At 39.8% G+C, this 24,147-nt stretch overlaps 1 protein-coding gene and 1 long non-coding RNA gene across 9 annotated transcripts in view; one reads left to right on the top strand and one right to left on the bottom strand.

Moving 5' to 3' along the window:
• Positions 1-4,927, bottom strand: part of EVI5 (ecotropic viral integration site 5) — a 197,921-nt gene extending 192,994 nt beyond the window's left edge. For 3 of the 8 annotated variants that reach the window (XM_036103381.2, XM_036103382.2, XM_078072756.1), the window contains exon 1: positions 4,720-4,926. The gene's annotated coding sequence lies outside the window, so the exon portion shown is untranslated. Of the gene's footprint in view, positions 1-4,719 lie in introns of all 8 variants that reach the window. The other 5 variants (XM_078072758.1, XM_078072759.1, XM_036103388.2 and 2 more) reach the window with 3 other exon arrangements.
• Positions 4,928-5,091: 164 nt separating this feature from the next.
• On the top strand, positions 5,092-23,991 carry LOC144381898 (uncharacterized). The gene is made up of 4 exons (XR_013448049.1): positions 5,092-5,636; positions 17,920-18,086; positions 19,526-19,712; positions 23,838-23,991. It is a non-coding gene; the product is annotated as an uncharacterized LOC144381898 (long non-coding RNA).
• The last annotated feature ends 156 nt before the right edge of the window (positions 23,992-24,147 follow it).

Raw genomic sequence — 24,147 nt, 5'->3', positions numbered from 1 at the left:
GACACACAGGAGATGCTAAATATGTGTTATCTTTGGTGGTTCTTAATGACTTATGGATAATTTTATAACTTCTTTAAAATTCTAGATCACTTACTGATTCATTTTTCCAATCTTGTATGTTACATGTAAATATACTATCATGCTTGACAACCTTTATAAACCTTGCTCATCTGACACTAGAAAAGAAGCTTCTCCACATTTTCAAAAAGGCAGTAGTCTTTAACCTTGTGTTCATCTCTTACGTGTATTTCAGATAAATATTCAAAGGCATTAGACTTCTCATGGGCTTATTCCCTTAAATTCATTTTCAATTTACTTAAAGCTCTATCTTCTCACCACCATGTCTTCTAAACTATCCTGATTTCTGGTATACCTGAAGATAAATTTTTCTTCTTTCTCTCATGTATCTCATTTAAACATCATATTATACAATTGTTCATTAAAGCTTTACTTTTATCCAGTATCTATTAACATTACTACCATAATTTATGAGAATGCTGGATTCATTTTTGACATAATAAAAGATCTGTACCAGGCCAAAAAAGACAGCTATTAATCATTTAAACACCAACTCAAAGTTAGACAAAATCCCCATCTTCACTTTTACATCAGTGCTTGCACTTTCCTATGAAAAACAAAAAAGAACAATGATCTATAATAAAGCCAGGTCTGTTCCTATCTCTCATCAAGGTCCCTTCCAAGAACACAAGAACCATCAGTTCCTCAAGGAGAGAGCCCTCATCATGAACCCACAAGACAATGAAGACCCAGATAATAGCCAGTTTGACCAGCTTTAGGGAACACTTTTCAGAGTACAACTGTCAGGGTTGAATTAGTACAAAGAACAATTAACAAGCACTAAACCCACATTATCTTTGGTCACTTAAAGGATAAACTGCAAACAGCACAGGCAGGGGAAAGCTCTTCAAGTACAGATACAATTAAAACAAGAGCTGGAAATGGCAATAAACACCAGGCAATCTGAAATGAGAAATGGGATGATCCTTTCTGAGCAAACACATATGTCAACAGGTTCTATCTACAAAACATTAATTAACCTCCATGTTTCCAAGAGGAAGGACTAGCAAACCACCAAGATAGATAGTAATAACTGCCAATGTTATCTTTTATTTATATTTTAATTTTATATGCAAACAAAAGGAAAATAATTGGTAGAGGAGCAGAAAGGCCACTGAGAATTGTGGGCAGTGTTAAGCAGACTTTTATAAATTTCACAAAACTTGTCAAAAATTAATTTGAAGGGCAAAATGGGCTGGCAGCTTTTTATGTTGTCAAATAAGGACATTACAGAAAACAGGAAACAAAAAAACCCATAATGTTCGTATGAAAAAGGACATTTTAGCACAGAAAAGGATGGACATAATTTAAAGGTAAATACTTTAAACTGTATAAATTTAGCCTAAGAGAAAACAAAGAGATTTAAAAGATATAACCCTCCAAGGAGGAGACAACAGTGAACAGCAGATGCCAACACATTTTTGTAAAAGGAAAGCAGATGATGGACTTCCAGGTTAAGTTGGCAGACTGAACACACACAACTAATTTTCCTCCCTCCCCAAAACTCTACTAAAACAAGGATAAAGAAAATGTTGTTGTGTTCTGTTTTTAGCTCATAAACCACAAGGACAGGAGAAAGGAGGAAGAGATGACAGCAATAAAATTTTGGAAGCTGAAAAGAAGATGGAGGAGTGGTAACTGACTTTGTAAAAACAGCCAAATTACAAACCAGCAGTGCTGGCAACTTAGAACAAGCCCAATTTATACCATACAATCCTCAAAAAGCTCAGGGATGCCAGAACAAAGAGGGGGAGGGGAGACTAAAGCAAGAAAGGATCAGGTGAAAGCTGTGAACAGTTAGAAACCTGGACCCCATTCCTCCTCCACGCTACTGAGTGGCCCATCCTCAATGAGCAGCTGATTGGAGATTTATTCTCTCAAGAGGATAAACCATACATGGTAGAAGACACAGGTATCCCAACAAAAAGAGGCAAATTATGTGACCTTATATACTAAATGTTGTACCGCTCATTATTCAGCCCTCTTTCTTGAGTTCTCAGATCACTGGCAACCAAACTTCTATTCTCCAAGCACAAAACTGGAAGAGACTCTCTGGGAAATCTGACCAGACCAAAAGGAAAGACAGAGACACTGGAATAGCTTCAAACAGTCCACCTGAACCAGTGGCTTCAATCTTGGCCACACAAGGGAATCACCTGGACGACTTTAGAAAATACTGATGTTAATCTAGATAGAAATCAGAATAGTGGTTGCCTCTGGGCAGGGAGTGGGGAAGACAGAACAAAGGATATAAAGGAATTTTCTAAGGTTTTCACAATAGTCTGTATCCTGTGTTGGTGACACGGGAGTATAAATGACAAAAATCAAACTACACTTAAAATGTATGTATCTTGGGGCGCCTGGGTGGCTCAGTTGGTTAAGCGACTGCCTTCGGCTCAGGTCATGATCCTGGAGTCCCTGGATCGTGTCCCTGCTCGGCAGGGAGCCTGCTTCTCCCTCTGACCCTCCCCCCTCTCATGTGCTCTCTCTCTCTCTCTCATTCTGTCTCAAATAAATAAATAAAATCTTTAAAAAAAAAAAAAAAGAATTAAAAAAAAAAAGTATGTATCTTACCGTATGCAATTGACAAGCAGAATCTGAAATTTATACAGAAATGCTAAGAGCCATGAACTGCCCAGTATTAAAAAACAAAGTTGGAGGCCTTATACTATCACATTATCAAGGCTTATTATACAGTTACATTAATTAATACAGTGATACTGGTGCAAGGATAACAGACCAATAAAACAGAATAGAGTATCCAGAAACAGATACACTCTTAAACAGTCACCTGATTTATGAGAAAGTGCCACACAGTGCAGAGGGACAAGTATGGTATTTTTAAAAAAAATGATGCTGGGTCAAAAAGATATCCACCTGGTTAAAAGTGAATCTTGACCCCTTACAATCCGTCTGAAATTTACTGTAAATTTTACACCTTAAATGTGAAAAGTAAAATAAAATAAAACTTCTATAAGGTAACATAGGAAAATATCTTCATATTCTTAGGCTAGGCAAGATTTCTTAAATAGGGCACAGAAAGCAGTACTCATAAAGAAAAATAGTAAATATATTTCATTAAAATCAACAATGTCCATCTGTCAAAAAAACACCATTAAAAGAGTGAAAGACAGAATGGAATAAGATAAATTATGTACAGTTTATTGATAGGGGTGTGTGTGTGTACACCTCCCAGAAAGGACTCATATCCAAAAAATTATAAATAAAAAAAATAAGACTCAGACATCTCACAAAAGACATATAAATGGCCAATAAAAGATAAAACCACAACCATCAGGAAAATGCAAAATAAAACTACACTAATCTATTACTGCACCTCTACCAGAATAGCAAAAATGTTTCCAACTGACAAGCATCAGCAAGAATGTGGGGTAATTGAATTACCATTCCCTGCTAATTAGCACAACCACTTCAGGAAAATGTTCAACAGTATCTAATACTAAAGTTTTATTATTCACATACCGCACAAACCAACAATTCCACTCCTAGGTATAAACCCCAACCTAGAAATATTCTGTTTCTTGACCTGTGATGGTATACTTAGTAAAAATTCTTTACCTGCACTCTTAGGATTGTGCACTTTTTCTGTATATTATACTTCAATAAGTTTTCTAAGTTTCCTTGACACAAAGCTCTCAGAGACCTTAAGGCTAACATTTTAGAACAGAAAAGGAGTTTCAGGTAAACTCAAGAAAGTTTACTAATAAAATTTAAAAAAAACCAAAAAACCAAAAAACTCTTCTAACACGTATCAGTCCAGAACAAAGGTAAGTTTTTCTTGAACTTCAAGAAGCACTGGATTTCTTTCGGCGAAGAAAGGAGTTTATTATTCTACACTGTAAACCAAAGAAAAGGTATCTTTGCAAGAAAATGCTGCTTTTCAAAGTCACCTCTAACAGCAATGGATAGGAGAAAAGCAAAGGAAACCACTGCAAAAGTTTTGGTTAACTCTTCGGTGAAAGGATGACAACTGACTTGATCTAAGACGCCCAAAAAACAGACAGACACAAAGAAATCACGGCAATTCTAAAGCAAACATCAACACCACAATCCAATCTACCGGAAATTCTGCGGTTAATTTGAGGCTTGCCCCGCTAGTCATAAGGTGATTCAGTGATGGTTACAAACGCTCTCCAAGTGCATCCTTGGGAGTCACCTAGCACACCTGGCTAGCCCATCACCTGCCTGGGGACTCTGCCTTGCACAGAATCCCGGAGGCCAAATCAAGACGCCAACTTTGCAAGTAAGAGGAGCGGGCGGTCTCACTCCATCAGGACACCCAGAGAGGACGGACTTCTGGCCTCGAGGGCAGGGGTGAAAGGTCAGTATCCCCCACAGGATTTGTGAGGAAGCACCCCCAAGCTGCCCGGTCCCTCCACCTCCCTGGGACTCCACTGGAAGACCCGCTGGCGAGTTTCCTCCCCAGCGCCCACGGGAGGAGGGTCCCGGCCTCAGGGAACTTAGGCCCCGGCGGGGCCGGGCACGCCCGCCCCGCTCGTGCCGCAAGTTTGGTGGCGGCCCCCACTCGCCGCGCCTCGGCCCCGTCGTGCGCCCCGCAGAACCCGGGCTCGCGGCCCGTCCAGCCTCCGGGCCCGCCCGGCCTGGCGCGGCGCCCCTCACCTTGGAAACGTTGGGTGGACTCCGCCGTAAACATTAACTTCCCATCCAGCCGGCAGCCTCGCCGCCGCGTCTCAGCGCCTCGGCCCCGCTCCGGCTCCGCGGGCCGCCTTCCCCGCCCTCTCTCGAGCGCCGCGCTCGTTCGACAGCTCAGAGCCGCCACCGACCCTCACCCACCCTTCCGGGCGCCGCCGCTGCTTTAACTACTGCCCGACCCCTACCCTGCCCGCCCGCTGGCTCCTCCAGGGTCCGGCCGGCAGCGTCAGGAAAGCCCAAGGCGCAGGCGCGGCAGGGCCTTAAAGAGACCGGCCGCCTCTACCGCATAATGGGTTCGAGCAGGTTAGGGGCCGGGCGGCCAGTCGAGAAAAGGAGAAGCCGAAGGGATTGGGCCGTGGGGAACGGGGGCGGGGAAATCCCGCTCCCTCCTCCGCCTCTCTTTCAAAGCGCCGGCCCTCGGCCTTACGAATTGCAGACTTCCCCAGTCTCTTGGACCGCCCCTTGTATGTAAGAGCTGTTCAGGACACACCCCCTCAGGGGCCCGAGAAGACCCCCAGCTTGGAGCTGCGGGCCTCCAGCTACCGCATCGCTCACGCGACGCTCAGGCCGCGGGAACGCGGCGCCGACGCGCAGGCTTCCGAAAGGCTCTCCGAGCTCCCCGAGAGGTGACCTAGGTCACTCTCAAAAACAATAATCAGTGTGCAAATAGCACTAGTGATTGCAAATCCGTCTACCTTCAGTCGTCTCGACGCACTGGGTTTATGCAGAGTCCGGCAGGGGCCAGAGCATGGGCACAAATATATGAAGTCCAGCCAGGCAACCATCCAAAGTCGACGAAGAAATTCTTAGAAGTACTTAGTTTGGGACAGAAACTACTAATTCCGGCCCAACTCCAAGAAAAACGGGCAAGAAAAATAATAAAGGTAATATAAATTACTTTCGTTATACATTTATAAATTACAAAATGACAGTAATTATCAGCACAAAAAACTCCAAAATTGTTTGCCTAGAAATTAGATAGCCCCTGGTTATTTTCTGATATAAATTTGCAATCTCCAGAAGGGATTCCACTGTAGTAAGCATTTCAGAAAAAGAAAAACTCTCCATTTTTTTAAAACAGGCTCAGGAATTTTATGAGGCGAAATTTTTCGTGACTTTTAGGTCATGCTGTTATTTAATTTCAATCAACAATTTTATTGAAACTGAATCCATTTTGTATAGGAAAGTTAAGCGACGTCTTGAAAATCTACTTTTCCCTCCTATATTACATCTATCAGCAAATCCTGTTGATTTTACCTCTGAAATTTTCCTTGAGTCTGTTCTCTTGTATCTCCATCACCACTCTAGTCCAAGCTACCTGGGTGAGGGTGAAGGAGTGCCTAACCTACTCTTCTAAATGGCTTACCCATACGCACCCTAGCTCCTCTCTCATCTCTTCTCCACACAGAAGGCTATGTGACCCCGTCACTTCCCAGGTGAACCATTTTAATAACTTCCCATTCTCTTAGACAAAACCCTTAACTAACCCAGCCCTGCAGGTCAGGTGCCTTGCCCATCTCTTCTCTCCATTTCTTCTCACTGCTCAGACTACTGCTGTCTCCTCCATCCTGCTGTCTCTGTTCCAGCCACACTGGCCTCGTCCAATCCCTCAAAACTTCCTCCCTCCACAGAGCTTGTGCATATGCTTTGCTCAGTGCCTAGAAAGCTTTTCCAGCCTTCATCCTTCTGACCTCAGTCGGCTCTTGTCTCTATCTCTGAGAAGCTCCTTCTGACCTCCTCCCTTTGGTCCCTTCCTGTCACACAGTGCTGAAACTAGTTTTATGATTATTTTGTTGAATTTTTATTCCTCCCCCCCCACCACTGGACTATTATTACATCCATAAGTCCAGGAGCTTGGTTTTCTTTGGATCATGGTTGCATTTCCATGTTTGTTCAGTATGTATTTGTTTAATTGATGAGTGAAAATCATAGAATGTTAGAACTTGAACTAGATGTGCTTTAAAGATTACCTAAGTCATAGAAAGGTAAAATGTCACAATTTGACATTTGAGATCAGAATCTAAAAGAACTCCAGTTATTTTTAAAACTAATTTTTTATTGTTTTACCTGGGCTGTCACAATATTCTTTGGGTAACCATTAAAATGGAGTTCTCAGAGCTCCTGGTATAAACCCCTGTATTAATGATAGCTACGGGACAGGCCCACATGGAACTAATAACCTTGGTTGCTTCAAGAGAGAAAAACTGGGTGGCCTGGGAGACAGGACTTTTGACTGCCCTTTTGTACCTTTTCAATTTCCAACCATGTGAATATATTATCTATTTAAAAAAGAAACAACACAATAGAGTGCTTACTGTATGATTTTATTTATTTGAAGCTCCAGAAAAGGTAAAACTCAATCTGTGGTAAAAAACAAAACAAAACAAACAAACAAACAAAAAAAAACCATAACTGGTTGCCTCTGGCAGGGCATTTACTTGGAAGATACATGAGAGAAATTTCTGGGTGATAAAAATGGTTTAAATCGGGGCGCCTGGGTGGCTCAGTCGTTAAGCGTCTGCCTTCGGCTCAGGTCATGATCCCAGAGTCCTGGGATCGAGCCCCGCATCAGGCTCCCTGCTCCGCGGGAAGTCTGCTTCTCCCTCTCCCACTCCCCCTGCTTGTGTTCCCTCTCTCGCTGTGCCTCTCTCTGTCAAATAAATAAATAAAATCTTTAAAAAAAAAATGGTTTAAATCTTCATAGGGATGTGAGTTACAGAGGTGTGTTCATTTTGTCAAAAAATGGACAGTTAACATTTCATTATGTGAATTTTACCTAAGAAACTATATAAAAATAAATGAAACTTACTAATTAAAAAATAAGCTAACACACGATTGAGTACTCTCCGGGTATGAGTATTGGCAAGGGCTGTACATACGTAATTTCTTTTAATCTTTGTAGTATGGTCATGAAGCAGGTATTATTATAACCGCCTTGCATATGAGAAAACTGAGAGTTAGTAAATACCAAGTAACTTGCCCCTATGTATACAACTGGAAAATGGTGAGGTAGGGCTTTGAACCCAGTCAGTCTAATGCCAGAAAGTGGTTTATGTATATCGTCCACTAGATCAAGAGCTTGGCAATGATTGAAATCATATTCTGTCTTAGGCTTCTCAGTAGCCCCAGTAGTTTGCATAGTAGCTGTTCAGTGTATTTTGAATGAATGATAAAGAACAACCTTGGTGTTGATTTTATTGGTACAAATTATATTTTTTAATTGGAACCATATATATACATATATATGATGTACATACTTCTATGTATATATAAGTATACAAGATATCTACTTCCTATATATATATACATAATGTACACACACATATTCCAAATAATCTAACTAATCACTGCTGTGTTAAATGCCTGAGATATTTTATCTTAAATGGCCCGAGGAGAGATGCTTATATACCATTAGCTCTGACCCTCTAGCAATCTCCCTGGTTTACTCCTTTCCTTCACTCAACTTATTTGATGAAAGAGCTTACACTTTAACTTTTCACTGAAATAGCTCAATCCAACCAGAGAAGTAGCTAATTCTGATCTTTCACAAGTGCTTGAGCACTTGCGTAAGCGAAATTCTACTGTGTGAATTCCACACCAACACCACCTCTGCTCCAGCTCTCTACCTCTCCACTGTTCACACTCTGGAACTTCAGAACAGAGGAAGCATGGGTGCAGTGGACAGTAGCACCCTCCTTGGAGACAGTTAAATTTGAGGGAAATTCAGTTAGCAAATCAAAAGTTTTCTATGTTCTAATGCTGTACACCCTTGGCATTGATTAGTGTCAACTGCGCAGGAGAGGACTTGAGCTCTAGTCTCTCTAAACCTGGCAAGGGTTAAATCTCAGAACACCATGCTCTCAACTGCCAAAGGTGTTTTATAAGTCAGCCATGTGAGTCATTGCTCCCAGAAAGGAAAAGGAAAGGAGGCATTCTCCTGAGAGGCAAAAACTACCCAGTATACGGAAGAGGAACTCACCAGTGGAGTCAACCCCATCTGTGAACAACACTCCACCCTTGCCCTGGGCAGCTGGCATTTGGGGTTTCCTTAGAGAACCAGGGCATCTCAGTTACATTCTAGGATTGCACTCTCCCATACAGCAGCCACCAGCCCCATGTGATTGTTTACATTTAAACTTAAAATTTCAGTTTCCCATTGGCACGCACACATTTCAAGTGCTCAGCAATAGCCGTATGTGGTACTGGCTACTATCTTGGACAGCACAGTTAGAGAACATTTCCATCTCTCAGAAAGTCCTGGCAGCACTCTTCTAGAAAAAGGAGAAACAACACTCAATTGAGACTCCCAGCTAAAGTTCAAAATATCTTGCTTTGGAAAAATGAAGGCTCATAATGAAATAGGGAAAGCCTGTTTTACTTGGCTTACTGCTTTCCACAACATGAATCCAAATTCACTGAAGCACCGAAGTTGTGGCCTCTCAATGTATAGAGGTTATAAGAATGGCTTTAACCTCACTTCTACCACATTCCATTGTTTGCAAGGCACGTTATCTTAGAAAAGAACATTGTTAAGAGGCACACAACTCTATTGCCATCTCTTGGCTCTTTGTGCACAGGTAAAAACTAGATCTGCCACAGGTGTGGTAAAAAGCCAGCTCTCTGGCTTGAGAGTTTGGATATCATTTTTATATGTGATATTAGACATTCACACTATCAATCCAACAACAGCTTTTTTTTTTTTAAGATTTTATTTATTTTTTGACAGAGAGAGAGACAGCAAAAGAGGGAACACAAGCAGGGGGAGTGGGGGAGAAGCAGGCTTCCCGCGGAGCAGGGAGCCCCATGTGGGGCTCAATCCCAGGACCCTGAGATCATGACCCGAGCCGAAGGCAGACGCTTAACAACTGAGCCACCTAGGCACCCCCAACAGCAGCTTTTAAAATTGAGCCACCAAAATGGGACATCAATAGAGTGCCAATTTCCAGCCTACCAAATCTGCTCCTTTCTTGACTTTCTGAGATAACTGTTTTAAAGCAAGATAAAATTTGGTGCAGCTAAAATAGTAATTCCACGTAAACTATCCAATTATCTGGGAATTAGTAAGTTCTACATTCATGCAAGTGACTAGACTGTGACCTAAAATTTCAGCGTGCTTGCCAAAGATGTGCTTTAACCTCTTTGAGATCCAATGTTCTCATCTATAAACTGGAAATAATGATAATCATACATACTTAAGCACTGAAGTGACAATTAAATGAAATAATATATGCAAGGCACACAAGCATTCAACAAATGGTAGCTATTGTAATTGCTACTATCCAAAGCCACAAAGCACCAAGGTGCAAAAATAAAAAGATTAAAGATTTTTTAAAAGACTCTGAATTAGAAAAATCCTGACTCTACCACCTGCTAATTGGCCTTTCTATAGGCTTCAGTTTCTTCATCAGGCAAATAAGAATAAGAGTTGCCAAAGATTGATGTACTTTAAGATATGTTATTTCTTGTGAAAATGATCTAACAGTAAACTACAAACTTTAGCTAATGTTCATTAACACTCTGCCCTCACCCCCACAAAAAAGGATGAGGAAACTACATTAGGAAGGTATTGCTTTACAATAAAATTAATTTAGCTTTTATTACAAACAAAGAGCGCTCCTTAACAACAGAGAAGCAACCACTGCTGAAGTCATCTCTGAAATTCCACACAACCTTCAACATTGCCCCCAAATGGAATTTGTGAATGAATACTATGGTAACCCAGTCATTTTTCTCAGCTATTCTTTCCACATGAGAAATTTGAAGCCCTTATGGACTCATCAGGTCTCCTCTGAGAATGTACATTCAAAAAAGATAACCAGTAGCCAATTACAGCAAGGTAAAGAAACAGTATTGAATTACAAAAAGTCAGTTACTAAAATACCTTTCTTACAGGTGTGAAATAAACCTAATGCTCCATAAATTCTTGTTAATCCCTCGAATGGCCATAATACAGTAACATTCTTAAAATAAAACTGAAGAAGTGTTAACAAGCTGTTCCTGTGTTTCGAAAACTAAGCAAAGTATATAAGCCCTAACTCAATAACAAAGTATTTCCTGTTGCAGTGCTTACATTTTTATAAGTTTTGATATAAAATCAAACATTGTAGACATTGACCTGTTTCCCATTAGCGTTTCTAAAGGCAGCAATCATTTTGTGGTAACCATGATAAGTGGAGAAGACAGGGAGACTGGGGATTTGAATTGGATTTATAGCTGACTCATAGGGAGTGTTTACAATGACATTGCCACTGGGATCCACCCATTTAACACCCTTTCAGTTCCACCTTATACATTTGTTAGGTAGGACCTTTAGGGGAAACTGGGAATGTGGAAGACTAGAAATGCAGTAACCAGTGCTTTTTGGTCTTTTGAGAAACTAATTGATTGTGGTTTTTTCCACCTTTCCTTCCTTCCTCCTTCCCTCCCCACCTTCCCTCCTTCCTTTCTTCCTTACTCCTTCCTTCCTTAAATGGCTTGACTTGTCTCAGAATGACAGCTGTCTATGAACTGTTGTATTTGGGGTGCTGATTTTGAGACATGGGCTAGAAGCTGCTAAATATTAGGTGGTTTCAGCTCTTAGAATTTGACACTAGACAAAGTTATTAACCTGGTAGGATTTACTTTTTGGGTTATTTTTTAACTCTTTAGCTCTTGGAATACTGCAGGCTACTGTGTTCTATTAATAGATATTGCATTTCTATTATTCAGGGCTATTAATTGAGACTTTACTGTGAAATACAGAAGCAAGTGATATGCTTTGTGAGAGATATCTACATAGAGATATTCTATTCTCCATTATTCTCCCATTCTCTTGAAAGAGATCCAATATGATATGTTAATTTTAGAAGATTGGCTCTCTAAAATAATAGCTTATTTTTTAGAAGTCTTACCATGAGTTGGGCTTTGGAAGCAGTTTTCATCTATCATCTCACTTAAACTTCACCATAAGCCTATTGTGATCCTCATTTACAAGTGAACCCCAAGCAAGTCACTAAGAATGTTTCATTTATTTACTCATTCAGTCATTCATTCGTTCATTCACTCACAAACATAATAAGTATATACAATTGTGTCAGGCACTTTCCTAAGAAGAAGGACTATAACTAACACTCTCACTTCCTACATGTCAGCAATAACATTATGTGCTTCCACATGAGGCAGCCATCATTAGGCCCATTCACAATATGAGGAAACTAAGGCTGATCCAAAGTCACAATGATAGTAAAAGGAAAAGCAAAAATGCAAGCATAAGTCTCTCTTCACTACAAAGCCTATGTTGTTTGGAGTTACAAAAATATAGTACTGGTGTTCAAGCTCTAGTGTAAGAACATATAGTCTGATGTAGAAGACAGACATACGAACAAATAAATGGACAATAACAATATATTCTATCATATGGAGATATGTTATGGTGGAAACATACAAAATGGGGAGTACCTAACCCGGCTGAAAGAGTCGTACTATTTTTATCTGCTCACACACCTTTCCATCTTCTACTAACAGGTGTTGGTACCTGACACAAGCTAAACCAATCATGTTACCCCATGAACACACTGACTACATTAGGGGGTAGGCCTGAGAAGTTGTACCCTGGGATTTTTCAAACCAGACCTGGACAAGTAAAGGCCCTTTGCCTTCTCATTATGAAGCTCTAAGGGTGTGAACACAGAGACCCTGGCCATATTCAGAGAAACAAAAATGAGACGGAGAACATCCTGAAGATACTAGAATCCCTGATTCCAGTCAACCCTGCTTTTCCTGAGCCTCATATATAATATATAATACTTACTAAAGCTGGTTATTTTGACATGCTGTTCTAGATACATGTGATAGCCATCCTCCACTTTGGCCCAGTGATTTTTGCTGCCTGTTCTTCATGCACTTGTACAGACCTTCGCACAATGAATGAGGGCTGGTCTGTGTAACCACCTTGGAGGCTAGGTCATTAGGACATTGGAGTTTTTGCCTTGCTCTCTTAGACTGAAAGCTTCGGGGGAAGCCAGCCACCATGTGTGTGGAACTGTATGAAGAAAAAATCCCATCAGCACCCAGGACAAACCTGACAAAACTCACTGAGCCCCCGTGAAAGTGGATCCTTCAGCCCCCCAGGGAACTTCTTCAAACGACATCTGTCTGAATCTCATGTGAAACCCCAAGCCAGGACCAGTCAGAAAGCTGTTCCCAAATTCCTGACTCATAGAAACTGTAAGAGAGGGGCACCTGGCTGGCTCAGTTGGTGGAGCGTATGACTCTTGATCTCGGGGTTATGAGTTTGAGCCCCACATTGGGTGTAAAGATTACTTAAAAATAAAATCTTAAAAAAAAAAAGAAAGAAACTGTAAGAGATAGTAAATGTTTATTGTTGTTTTATGGCACTAAATTTTGGGGTGAATTTTTTTTTTACCACAAATAGCAATAAATAGAGTAGCAATAGATAATTAGCCTATCAGTGACAAAAATAGACATAAACCCTGCCTGATGGAGCTTAAAATATAGTGGGAATAAGCAGACAATAAACAGATACATACTATAAGTAAAAAAATATAAGGGTGCCTGGGTGGCTCAGTCGTTAAGTGTCTGCCTTTGGCTCAGGTCATGGTCCCAGGGTCCTGGGATCGAGCCCCACATCGGGCTCCCTGCTCCGCGGGAAGCCGGCTTCTCCCTCTCCCATTCCCCCTGCTTGTGTTCCCTCTCTCGCTGTGTCTCTGTCAAATAAATAAATAAAATCTTTCTTAAAAATGCAGATAATGTAGATTGAACAAATCTAAACAGGGAGCCTAAGAGTTTGCATTTCTCATAATTGCCCAGGTGATGCCAATGCTGCTGGTCTCAGATCAGGAACAGGAAAAGAGAGAAGAAAAATAATCCTTTGCTGGGAGGTAGGAGATGAACTAATGAGCAAAGATATAGGTAAACATGTAGTTAGATCTAAAGAAATATCTGTTTAATGATAATTTGGAGGGTTAAGAAAAGGATAAAACTAAAAAACTGGAATAATAGCATTTAGGTTGGGATGACCAGAGTTAAAGTATTCAAAGTTCGTTACACTGTTTTGGAGGGCAGATATTAACTTTGGATATTGTTAAGAATGCTTTAAGGGTGATCACTGAAAGAACGGAAATAGACTATGCTATTTCTAAGCTAGTAGAGGGGAGAAAATGGAATATGATAATATATAAGTTAACAACGATTTTTTAAAACCTTAATGTAAAAAAATGAAAGGCGACAAGGAAAATAACATGAAAAAAGAAAAAGAAAAAATAGAATTGGAAACAAGTAGAAATGTTACTAATTCAGTAAATGTAAATGGGTTGAACTAGCCTGTTATAGATTGGATTAAAAAACAGAAATAAAATCCAAGATAAACTTTCCACAAGAGTCACACCTGAAACATAAGAACATGGAAAGGTTTAAAGTAAAGTGATACAAAAAAGGCAAATTATCAGTATTAGTAACCTGGTTGTGATATACTATAGTATTGCAAAATGTTATTATTACAAGAAACTGGGCAAAACATAGAAGGGATTTCTCTGCATTCTTTCTTATAATTGCATATGTAATTATCTCAATAAAATTATACTTTAAAGCAAATTCATTTCACTTACAAATATTTTTAAAGATATATTTAGGGGTGCCTCGGTGGCTCAGTCAGTTAAGTGTCCGACTCTTGGTTTTGGCTCAGGTCATGATCTCAGGGTTGTGAGATCAAGCCCCACATCAGGCTCTGCGCTCAGCATGGAGTCTGCTGGAGATTCTCTCTCTCCCTCTCCCTCTGCCCCTCCCCCTGCTCTCTCTCTCTCTCAAATAAATAAATAAAATCTTAAAAATATATTTAAACAGGGGCGCATGGGTGGCTCAGTCAGTTGGGTGTATGGCTCTTGATTTCGGGTCAGGTCATGATTTCGGGGTCCACAGATGGAGCCCCATGATGGGTTCCACGCTCAGTGGGGAGTCCACTGGAGATCTCTTCTTCTCCTTCCTCTTCTGCTTCTCCCCCCACCCCATGTACACTCTCTCAAATAAATAAATCCTTAAAAATATATGTGTATCTCTATTTAAACAAAGTAATTAAGAACCTTGATTTATTACAGAAAGATAGAAACCTATATCCAATAATTTGATAATACTCATTCATCTCAAGCATACATGGACCATTTATAAAAATGGACATGGAACATTTCTAAAACCTGATCACTTTTCAGTCAATAAAGCATGTCTCAACAAATTTCAAACAATTGGTATTATATGGAATATTTTCTCTGAACAAAATGCAGTTAAATTAAAAGTTAACAACAAAAATTTTATCTTTCTATCTTAAAGATAAAAAGAGAAATCAATTTTAATCCCCAGAGATCTCAGTATTTGAATATAAACTTCTCAGTGACCTATTTTCCAGGGATAACTCTACAGCACGGAAGCGTATGAACAGCTAGCCATCTGTGCCGGACAGGTATACTGAATTACTGAGTAAAATGTACTCATTACTTGGGTTGCAGTGAAAAAAGCACAAAAGATATTGGCCTAGAAAAACCTGTACACATGTGTATTGGGAGACAGTTTTGAGAAAGTTCATAGTAGCATTGTTAGTAATAGAAAAAACTAAAAACAAACCAAATATCCTGATAGGTGAATGTATATGGTATATTAACACAATAGGATATTATATAACAATGAAAATTACAGCTCCATACAACGTGGATGAACCTTAGAGACATAATATTGAGTTACAGAAGCAACTTACAGAAAACATGATAAGGTATGACGTTATTTTTAGGAAGTTCTAAAAACAACTAAATAATATATTGTTTAAGAAAATATACATACCCAAAAAACTATTAAAATAGATACGGAAATGATAAATTTAGGTTAGTGTTCTTTTTCTCTGGGGAGACAGGCAGGCAAACAGGACAGGAAAGGAGTGGTGCAAATATGTGCAAAGGTATTGGTAATGTTTAGTAACCAAGTGAAGTTCCAGGTTCAAGTCTGTCTATTTTAATCATTGAATTTCATTACACACAGATGTTCTTTTTTTTTTAAGAAATATTACGTAATAAAAAATTTTTTAAAGAAAAACTCTGATTTTGTAAACAAGAAGTAATACTATTGAAATTCCAATTTTAGGGAACAAAAGTATTCAGTGATGTTTCATTCTACTTCAAAGAAAATCCCAGAGTCTAAGATCCTTGATAGGATGGGATCCTTGAGCCTTCAGATGTTCCCATCGTCCTTCCCCAAGAGAAGGTCCCTCTCAGTCACTCAGCACCTAGGAAATATAATTAGGTCCCCTCCTGGACAGTGCAAGTCAGTTGGCATAATTTTTGTTGTCCAAGGCTTCTTTTCTCCCACCCTAAGGGATCAGTACTCTCATCAGTAAGGTACCTTAAATAAAACTCTGTGTAAATGGTATGAAGTGGCTTCAAATCTGCATGCTTCTCATTATTTTCAAAGTGTTCTGATGCTTTGGGTGGAAGAAGACTGTTTTAAAGTTTATTGGGTGGAGCATCTGGCTGGCTCAGTCGATAAAGCATGATCTTGGGGTTGTGAGTTTGAGCCCCACATTGGGTGTAGAGATTACTTAAAAATAAAATATTTAAATAATAATAACAATAATTTTAAAATACAATTTTTAAAATAATAATAGAGTTTATTGGGTAAGTCTGCATCCCTCTGGCCATGAATCTTTTTTTTTTACCTGATTACAGAAACATTACACATTAATTGTGTAAAATGTGATTACAGAAAAGCGGAGATTAAAATCACTTGTAATCTCATGACCAAATGATATTCACCATTGGTTTTTTGGCCTATTTCCTTTCTGTCTCATTTCTGAGTGTATGAATACCTACCGTTTCTTTGTTTATTTTTAAAAATGAGACCAGACTTACTGATACTTTTAAAGCCATGAAATTGAGTTCAGGGAGTGAGTAGAGATGAAAAAGAGGAGAGGATCAAAGACGGACTCTTTGCTAGGGGAAAATTAAAGGTTGGGTATAAGAGGAACTAATGAGAGAGACTGAGAAAGGGCAGCCAGTGAAGTGGAAGGGAAACCAGGAGAGCATAGGTCTGGGAAGCCAAGAGAAAAAAAAAAAGTGTTTCAAAAATACTGAGTCAATTGCTATTGATGAGTCAAGAGAAATCACCATAGGATTTAGCAACATAGAACTCACTGGTGATCATAAGCTGTTTCCAGGAACAGTGTAGGCAAAAGCCCGACTGATGTGGGTCCAAGAAAAAATAAGAGGAAATAAAGTAGAATCAGAGAAACAGATAAATCTTTGGAAGGGAGTAGTTGAAGAAAGTGTTTTTTGTTGGTTATTAAAGCAAGACAAATACCATCATGTTTGAATGCTGAGGGGAAAGATTTCTCAGAGACGGCAAACTGAGGGTGCGTTCCTGGAGCGACATCATGGCGTAGGTGAGAAGGGTTGGAGTCTAGTGCCAGGGTGGAAGAGTTAGCCTCAAATGCAATCATGGACAGTTCACCCACTGTTACAAGATAGAAGGCATGTAGATGGGTGGCTCATGGGAATTTGTGGACATTCTTTTCTGGTTGTGCTTATTTCCTGGTGAAATAAGAAGAAATGTCATCATCTGAGAGGAAGGGTGGAAAAAAATATTGGCAGTTTAAGGAGCCAAGAAAAGGTACAAAAGAGTTGTCTAGGAGAGTGAAAAAAATGAATTTACTAGAGAAATATAGTATGACTGCCAGGCATCATCGATGACCTACTTGAAGTTCACAGTCATGAATTTAAAATGAGGGCATTTGGCACGGTTGTGTGTTTTACCCTAGGCAGGTTGAATCACCTGGATGTAGATACAGAGTAGGCAGTGACATAAATGAGATCAAAACTCAGATTTTGGTCAAATGAACAATAATTTTCAACAATTTTACAGCTGCATTCTCCCTCAAATTATTTCTTTCATGGAAAATAGGATGGAACGGATTTCTAACCTAGGAGTGCCGACCATGCTCCGCCATCTTTGGCCTGCCATCTTGTTCATGTCCACCCAATGATCTTCCTCTGGGCTACGTGTTCCAGGCCCCCTGCAAGTGGATGTATGCCCTGACTGGAATGAAGGAAGGCTTGTTCTGATCTTCCCTAAAGTTGCTTAGATAACTAGTAGAGATAACGTAGTCTTTTCCCTTCCTTCCCCTCTGACTCTCAGATGATGCACGAGGCCTGTTAAATGTTAAACCCTTGACCTCACCACAATGACTTCTGCACATCACTTCCTCTATAAAATCTGTGGATTAAGTTCCAGACTTTGAGGAGAGTAGCTGCACAGCACCGGCATCATTGTCTGCTTGATCTCCACGTCCCCCGCTCCCATCAGTAAGTTACCCTAAATAAAACTGTGTAAATGGTATGAAGTGGCTTCCTTAGCTCTGGCATTATAATGATCCCTTCTTGCTCCACTTTTGGAAACAATTTCTACATGGGAAGAAAGTTTCATTGAGTTTTAATTAGAAAATACAAATAGATATTACTGATTATGTACTTGAATTTTTTAGAAGATTTATTTATTTTAGAGAGGGAGAGAGCGAGTGGTGGGGAGGGGCAGAGGCAGAGGGAGAGAGAAACTTACACAGACTGTATGCTGAACACAAAGCCCCATGTGCTCTTCGATCTAACAACCCTGAGATCAGGACCTGAGCTGAAACCAAGAGTTGGATGCTTAACCCAACTGCACCAGCTATGTGCCCCTATGTACTTGTATTTAAATCAGAGGAAGCTCATTATTTTTCTTTTAAGTTTAGTTATATTTTTAAAATAATCTCTATACCCAGTGTGGGTTTTGAACTCACAACCCTGAGATCAACAGTTGCATGCTCTTCTGACTGAGCCAGCCAGGTACCCCAGAAGAAGCTCATTATTAATCACAATCTGATAAAACTGGAATTTCAGGAAGGTAAAACTTAATGGCAGAACAGATAGAGGGAAAAAATGCTGATGGTAGGTTAGAATCTCACTTGCTACAAGAAACAAGTGAGATAAAATTGGCCATATTTAATCATCTACGCACTTAATATTTATAATGAAAAAAAATGTTTCTCATCGAGACAATCCACACTGGTAGTATGCCTCTTAGGTTTCCATTTGTTCAAATGGTTTTCAAAGCACAGTAATGTCTTGATTTTTAAGTAATCTTAAGCAATGTGTGAAACGAGTGGTTTTTAAGTCATTTGGCAAGTGGAATTTTTAAAACCTGAATCATTAATATGAGTAATGTCTGAACAAAATCTGAAGTAACTGCTTCATTGCCCAAGTGCAGCAAGTAGTTTGAGTTTTTTTTTTTTAAGATTGTATTTATTTATTTGACAGAGAGATAGAGCACAAGTAGGCAGAGAGGGAGGCAGAGGGAGAGGGAGAAGCAGGCTCCCCGCTGAGCAAGGAGCCTGACATGGGGCTCGATCCCAGAACCCTGGGATCCTGACCTGAGCCGAAAGCAGCTGCTTAACCGACTGAGTCACCCAGGCGCCCCTATTTGAGTTTTAATTAACAGCTGGGCACCCTTTGGGACCCTAAAACAGCAAATTCCAACTCCGATCCCAATCACTATGTTGTATCTATATTCATTTTGGAAACATATAACAGCTAGTACATGACATAAACCAGGAAAGAGTCCATCCTTGGAATCCTTAGGCATTGGAGGAGAATTTTGTTCCCATGCATTTTGTTGCCATTTACCTTGTGTCCAGAGCCACTGAGGAATAGGAGTCTGGGAGGGCCAGGCTACCTGCAGTGATTCTTTTTTTTTTTTTCTTGAGTAGGCTCTACACCCAGCATGGAGTCCAACACAGCCATGAAATTGAGACCTGAGATCAAGAGTCTACACTTCAGGCACTTAACCAACTGAGCCATCGAGGCACCTAATTCTTGAACAGCATCATTCAGTCTTCAGTCTAACTGTAAAGTCCCTGAGCCATGAAAAAGAAGCAAGTCTGATAGCTCCTCCCAGTGAGTCCCAGAGGGCCACAGTGGAAGGGGCATGGTAGAGCAAGCAACTCACAGTGGGAGAAGATCCTCAATAATAGTGAAGTGAAAGTTCAAAAGTTCTCCAGAGGGACCAGGCCCAGCTTTGTGTAGACACTTTGGGTTACACAGTAGTTGAGGGACTCCCACTTCCTATGGAAATTTTAATTGGGTCTAGTAAGCTGTATAGAGGATCCTATTTTTCTTAGAACTTCTCTTGCCCTCTCTCCTTCTTCCACTGTCTCTAGTGGATTTTCTAAAACTTTTCTATTGATCTATGGCCAAACTATACTACATACGTATACTATACTCTCTGTATCAGTCAGGGTTCTCCAGAGAAACAGAACCAATAGGATACACACACACACACACACACACACACACACACACACTTCCTTTATTTTAAGGAGTTGGCTTATGTGATTTGGGGAATTGGCTAGTCTGAAATCTGTAGGGCAGACTGGCAGGCTGGAAATTCAGGCAGGAGTTGATGTTGCAGTCTTGAGTCCAAAATTTGTAGGGCAGGCTAGCAGACAAAAAAACTCAAGCAGGATTTTATGCTGCATACTTGAGGCAGAATTTCTTCTCCAAGAAGCCTCAGTTTTTGCTCTTTTTAAAAAAGATTTTATTTATTATTTGACAAAGAGAAAGAAAGCACAAGCAGGGGGAGTGACAGGCAGAGGGAGAAGCAGGCTCCCTGCTGAGCAGGACTCAAGCCCACAACCCTGGGATCATGACCTGAGCCGAAGGCAGATGCTTAACTGACTGAGCCACCCAGGCGCCCTTCAGTTTTTGTTTTTAAGGCTCATTAGATGAGGCCTACTCACATTATCAATAATCTACTTTACTTAAAGCCAACTGACTATAGATGTTAACCACATCTACAAAATACCCTCACAGCAACACCTATGTTAGTGTTTGATTAAATAATTGGATACCATTTGCCTAGCCATGTTGACACATAAGACAAACCATCACATCCCCATAAAATAATTACAAAAATAGCTATACTTTATTATGTGCCAAGTATAATGCTAGGCACTTTACATGAACTATACATATATTTTTTATTGGAGTATAATTAACATACAGTGTTATGTTAGTTTCAGGTGTATAATATAATGATTTGACAATTCTGTCATTACTCATGGCTCACTAAGATAAGTGTAGTCACCATCTGTCACCAACCAATGTTATTATAATATTGACTATATTCCCTAGGCTGTACTTTTCATCTCTGTGACTTATTTATTTTTATAACTGGAATTTGTACCTCTTAATCCTCTTTATCTATCTCACCCATCCCCCCACCCATCTCGCCTCTGGCAACCACCAGTTTATTCTCTGTATTTAAGAATTTGGGTTTTTTTGTTTGTCTCTTTGTTTCTTTGCTTGTTCATTTGTTTTGTGAACTATATTATTTAATACAACTCCACGAGGTATTATTAATCTTTCTTTTACAGATGAAAAAACTGAGGTTTAGAGCAGTTAGGCAACTTGCTAAAGTCACACAATGAGTAAGCCATTGAGCCAGGACTCAAACCTAAGCTTGTCTAACTCCTGACAAGTCCAAGATTTAGGAAAGCTCTTTGGTCTCCAACAGATCTCCTGTGCTTGCTCAGTCCCCAAGTCTCTAGTGAAATCATGGAAACTACACCAAAGCTGAAATCGTGGGAACCACGTCAAAGGCCCCACAGGTCTGAGTGGGGCCACCACACTCACTGTGAGCCTCAGTTCTAACCCTCAGTTTCCAAGACCACATGAATTTGCAGAGAAATTAGCTAGATAATTCCAACAGCATGGTTAAGCAATCTAAGAGAGGCAGGTAGGCAAGCGTAACCACTCACTCTGTCTTCTAAGACAACACTTGCAGACTGAGTTTCCACTCTCCATGTCGGCTCGTCTAACATTGCCCAGATTCATAGTCTGCTACAATATCAGGATTTTGCAGATGGACTCTCTTAACTCTGACATTTTAATCACTAAATCTTTTCGTTTGCCTTTGGAACACTCTTCTCAGTATTCTAATTGTTTTCTCTTTTTATGATTATCAGAAGTCCATTGCCCCCTATATTTTCTCCTTCATAATAATCTCATTCAAAAACCCCTCTTCTTAAGAAAAGAATATCTTAGAATTATTCACTCCAGTGTTATGTTTCCCAGCAGTATTTATATTTGTACTTATATTTGAGCAAAATCTTTACCTAAGCAGCTAGATTTCTGATCATGGAACATTACCCATCAGCTGAGAAGGCATTTAATAGCTATGAAGGCTTCCAGTTGCAGTCCTTCTGAAGAATCCCTTTTATCACTTGCCTGCTTTGTTTATGTCTAACCCTATTCAAGAGAAACTCCCTTTGTGTTTAGGCCCTAACACTTCCCCCATATTGATTTCAAGAGATAAACCTGAAAACTGAGAAGATGATGAAACAGTGTAAAAATTAGGCATATGTGTATTTCCATCAATACTATTAATAAGAAAGAACAGTGAGTATTTCTCTAATCCTCACAGTACTCCTGGAGGTAAGTACTATTATTATTGCCATTTTCCAGATAAAGAATTTAAGGCTCAGAGAGATAGTGAGTGGTGAAGCCATGTCAAAATTGAGAAACTGCTCACTCTAAAACCCAGGACTTAATAAGAACAGCTAAACATCCATCCCAGAGAACAGGACGCAACAAAATAGATCATGAAAACAACACAAATTAGCTTTCATACATAAATCTGGGGAGATTTATCAAAGTTAATTCTTAGGTACTCAAAATTCCAGTCTTACATCCCATTTTCTAATAGTTCCGTACTTTATTTTTTTTTAATTCTTTATTTAAATTCAATTTAGTTAACATATACTGTTATAGGGGCACCTGGGCGGCTCAGTCGGTTAAGTGTCTGCCTTCGGCTCGGGTTGTGATCCCGGGGTCCTGGGATCGAGCCCTGCATTAGGCTCCCTGCTCAGTGGGGAGTCTGCTTCTCCCTCTTCTTCTGTCCTTTCCCTCTGCTCATGTTCTCACTGTTTCTCAAATAAATAAATAAAATCTTTAAAAAAAGCATATACTGTATTATTAGTTACTGGGGTAGAATTTAGTGATTCATTGGTTGCATATAACACCCAGTGCTCATTACATCAAGTGTCCTCCTTAATGCCCATCACCCAGTTACCCCATCCTCCCAACCCCCTCCCCTTGTTTCCTTGAGTTCAGTGTTTCTTATGGTTTGCCTCCCTCTCTATTTTCATCTTATTTTACTTTTCCTTCCATTCCCCTATGTTCATCTGTTTTGTTTCTTAAATTCCACATATGAGTGAAATCATATGGTATTTATCTTTCTCTGATTTATTTAGCTTAGCATAATACCCTCTAGTTCCATCCATGTTGTTGCAAATGGCAAGATTTCATTCTTTTTGATGGCTGAGTAATATTCCATTATAGATAGATAGATAGATAGATAGATAGATAGATAGATAGATAGATAGATGATATACTACTTCTTCTTTATCCACTCATCTGCTAATGGACATCTGGGCTCTTTCCATAGTTTGGCTATCATGGACATTGCTGCTATAAACATTGGGGTGCATATACACCTAGTAGTGCAATTGCTGGGTCCTATGGTAGCTCTATTTTTAATTTTTTGGGGAAACTACATACTGTTTTCCAGAGTGGCTGCACCAGTTTGCATTCCCACCAACAGTGTAAGAGGGTTCCCCTTTCTCTACATCCCCACCAACATTTGTTGTTTCCTGAGTTGTTAATTTTAGCCATTCTGAACCATACGAGGTGGTATCTCATTGTGGTTTTGGTTTCGATTCCCCTGATGCCAAGTGATGTTGAGCATTTTTTTCATGTGTCTGTCAGCCATTTGTATGTCTTCTTTGGAGAAATGTCTGTTCATGTCTTGACTGGATTATTTGTTTTTTGGGTGTTGAGTTTGAGAAGTTCTTTATAGATTTTGGATACTAGCCCTTTATCTGATAAGACATTTGCAAAACTCTTCTCCCATTCCATAGGCTGCCTTTTAGTTTTGTTGACTATTTCCTTTGCTGTGCAAAAGCTTTTTATCTTGATGAAATCCCAGTAATTAATTTTTGCTTTTGTTTTTCTTGCCTCCAGAGATGTGTCTAATAAGAAGTTGCTACAGCCAAGGTCAAACAGGTTGCTGCCTGTGTTTTCCTCTAGGATTTTGATGGATTCCTGTCTCACATTCAGGTCTTTCATCCATTTTGAATTTATTTTTGTGTATGGTGTAAGAAAGTGGTCCAGTTTCATTCTTCTGTATGTGGCTATCCAATTTTCCCAATACCATTTGTTGAAGAGACTGTCTTTTTTCCATTGGATATTCTTTCCTGCTTTGTTGAAGATTAGTTGACCATAGAGTTGAGGGTCTGTTTCTCGTTTCTCTATTCTGTTCCATTGATCTATG

The sequence above is a fragment of the Halichoerus grypus genome, chromosome 5, assembly GCF_964656455.1.
Source record: "Halichoerus grypus chromosome 5, mHalGry1.hap1.1, whole genome shotgun sequence".
Lineage (NCBI taxonomy): Eukaryota > Metazoa > Chordata > Mammalia > Carnivora > Phocidae > Halichoerus > Halichoerus grypus.
Note: the sequence above shows the minus strand (reverse complement) of the source record. Positions and strands in the feature narration are given on the sequence as shown.